Raw genomic sequence first — 4,066 nt, 5'->3', positions numbered from 1 at the left:
CATACCAGGCAGCCGCCCATTAGCATCATACCAGGCAGCCGCCCATTAGCATCATACCAGGCAGCCGCTCATTGGCATCATACCAGGCAGCCGCTCATTGGCATCATACCAGGCAGCCGCCCTTTAGCATCATACCAGGCAGCCGCCCATTAGCATCATACCAGGCAGCCGCCCATTAGCATCATACCAGGCAGCCGCCCATTAGCATCATACCAGGCAGCCGCTCATTAGCATCATACCATGCAGCCGCTCATTAGCATCATACCAGGCAGCCGCTCATTAGCATCATACCATGCAGCCGCTCATTAGCATCATACCAGGCAGCCGCCCATTAGCATCATACCATGCAGCCGCTCATTAGCATCATACCAGGCAGCCGCTCATTAGCATCATACCAGGCAGCCGCTCATTAGCATCATACCAGGCAGCCGCCCATTAGCATCATACCAGGCAGCCGCCCATTAGCATCATACCAGGCAGCCGCCCATTAGCATCATACCAGGCAGCCGCTCATTAGCATCATACGACGCAGTCACTCATATCATTGATATGGTACAGTGGCTCGGCACCCATACCATGCACCTACTCTCAGCACTCATACCATGCAGTCACCCCTACCATCGTATACTGTGCTATCTCCTCAGCGTTTACACCATGCACCTACTCTCAGCACCCATACCATGCAGTCACCCCTACCATCTTATACTGTGTTATCTCCTCAGCGGTTACACCATGCACCTACTCTCAGCACCCATACCATGCAGTCACCCCTACCATCTTATACTGTGCTATCTCCTCAGCGGTTACACCATGCAGCTACTCTCAGCACCCCTACCATGCAGTCACCCCTACCATCGTATACTGTGCTATCTCCTCAGCGTTTACACCATGCACCTACTCTCAGCACCCATACCATGCAGTCACCCCTACCATCTTATACTGTGCTATCTCCTCAGCGGTTACACCATGCACCTACTCTCAGCACCCATACCATGCAGTCACCCCTACCATCTTATACTGTGCTATCTCCTCAGCGGTTACACCATGCACCTACTCTCAGCACCCCTACCATGCAGTCACCCCTACCATCTTATACTGTGCTATCTCCTCAGCGGTTACACCATGCACCTACTCTCAGCACCCCTACCATGCAGTCACCCCTACCATCTTATACTGTGCTATCTCCTCAGCGGTTACACCATGCACCTACTCTCAGCACCCATACCATGCAGTCACCCCTACCATCTTATACTGTGCTATCTCCTCAGCGGTTACACCATGCACCTACTCTCAGCACCCCTACCATGCAGTCACCCCTACCATCTTATACTGTGCTATCTCCTCAGCGGTTACACCATGCACCTACTCTCAGCACCCATACCATGCAGTCACCCCTACCATCTTATACTGTGCTATCTCCTCAGCGGTTACACCATGCACCTACTCTCAGCACCCATACCATGCAGTCACCCCTACCATCTTATACTGTGCTATCTCCTCAGCGGTTACACCATGCACCTACTCTCAGCACTCATACCATGCAGTCACCCCTACCATCTTATACTGTGCTATCTCCTCAGCGTTTACACCATGCACCTACTCTCAGCACTCATACCATGCAGTCACCCCTACCATCTTATACTGTGCTATCTCCTCAGCGGTTACACCATGCAGCTACTCTCAGCACCCATACCATGCAGTCACCCCTACCATCTTATACTGTGCTATCTCCTCAGCGGTTACACCATGCACCTACTCTCAGCACCCATACCATGCAGTCACCCCTACCATCTTATACTGTGCTATCTCCTCAGCGTTTACACCATGCACCTACTCTCAGCACCCATACCATGCAGTCACTCAGACCATCTTATACTGTGCTATCTTCTCAGCGTTTACACCATGCACCTACTCTCAGCACCCATACCATGCAGTCACCCCTACCATCTTATACTGTGCTATCTCCTCAGCGTTTACACCATGCACCTACTCTCAGCACCCATACCATGCAGTCACCCCTACCATCTTATACTGTGCTATCTCCTCAGCGGTTACACCATGCACCTACTCTCAGCACTCATACCATGCAGTCACCCCTACCATCTTATACTGTGCTATCTCCTCAGCGGTTACACCATGCAGCTACTCTCAGCACTCATACCATGCAGTCACCCCTACCATCTTATACTGTGCTATCTCCTCAGCGGTTACACCATGCAGCTACTCTCAGCACCCATACCATGCAGTCACCCCTACCATCTTATACTGTGCTATCTCCTCAGCGTTTACACCATGCACTTACTCTCAGCACCCCTACCATGCAGTCACCCCTACCATCTTATACTGTGCTATCTCCTCAGCGGTTACACCATGCACCTACTCTCAGCACCCCTACCATGCAGTCACCCCTACCATCTTATACTGTGCTATCTCCTCAGCGTTTACACCATGCACCTACTCTCAGCACCCCTACCATGCAGTCACTCAGACCATCTTATACTGTGCTATCTTCTCAGCGTTTACACCATGCACCTACTCTCAGCACCCATACCATGCAGTCACCCCTACCATCTTATACTGTGCTATCTCCTCAGCGGTTACACCATGCACCTACTCTCAGCACCCATACCATGCAGTCACCCCTACCATCTTATACTGTGCTATCTCCTCAGCGATTACACCATGCAGCGACTCTCAGCACCCATACCATGCAGTCACCCCTACCATCTTATACTGTGCTATCTCCTCAGCGGTTACACCATGCACCTACTCTCAGCACTCATACCATGCAGTCACCCCTACCATCTTATACTGTGCTATCTCCTCAGCGGTTACACCATGCAGCTACTCTCAGCACTCATACCATGCAGTCACCCCTACCATCTTATACTGTGCTATCTCCTCAGCGGTTACACCATGCACCTACTCTCAGCACCCATACCATGCAGTCACCCCTACCATCTTATACTGTGCTATCTCCTCAGCGGTTACACCATGCAGCTACTCTCAGCACCCATACCATGCAGTCACCCCTACCATCTTATACTGTGCTATCTCCTCAGCGTTTACACCATGCACTTACTCTCAGCACCCATACCATGCAGTCACCCCTACCATCTTATACTGTGCTATCTCCTCAGCGGTTACACCATGCAGCTACTCTCAGCACCCCTACCATGCAGTCACCCCTACCATCTTATACTGTGCTATCTCCTCAGCGGTTACACCATGCACCTACTCTCAGCACCCCTACCATGCAGTCACCCCTACCATCTTATACTGTGCTATCTCCTCAGCGTTTACACCATGCACCTACTCTCAGCACCCCTACCATGCAGTCACTCAGACCATCTTATACTGTGCTATCTTCTCAGCGTTTACACCATGCACCTACTCTCAGCACCCATACCATGCAGTCACCCCTACCATCTTATACTGTGCTATCTCCTCAGCGGTTACACCATGCACCTACTCTCAGCACCCATACCATGCAGTCACCCCTACCATCTTATACTGTGCTATCTCCTCAGCGATTACACCATGCAGCGACTCTCAGCACCCATACCATGCAGTCACCCCTACCATCTTATACTGTGCTATCTCCTCAGCGGTTACACCATGCACCTACTCTCAGCACTCATACCATGCAGTCACCCCTACCATCTTATACTGTGCTATCTCCTCAGCGGTTACACCATGCAGCTACTCTCAGCACTCATACCATGCAGTCACCCCTACCATCTTATACTGTGCTATCTCCTCAGCGGTTACACCATGCACCTACTCTCAGCACCCATACCATGCAGTCACCCCTACCATCTTATACTGTGCTATCTCCTCAGCGGTTACACCATGCAGCTACTCTCAGCACCCATACCATGCAGTCACCCCTACCATCTTATACTGTGCTATCTCCTCAGCGTTTACACCATGCACTTACTCTCAGCACCCATACCATGCAGTCACCCCTACCATCTTATACTGTGCTATCTCCTCAGCGGTTACACCATGCAGCTACTCTCAGCACCCCTACCATGCAGTCACCCCTACCATCTTATACTGTGCT

This window comes from Hyla sarda, unplaced genomic scaffold (assembly GCF_029499605.1).
Source record: "Hyla sarda isolate aHylSar1 unplaced genomic scaffold, aHylSar1.hap1 scaffold_1407, whole genome shotgun sequence".
Lineage (NCBI taxonomy): Eukaryota > Metazoa > Chordata > Amphibia > Anura > Hylidae > Hyla > Hyla sarda.
This window is presented reverse-complemented; position numbering follows the sequence as displayed.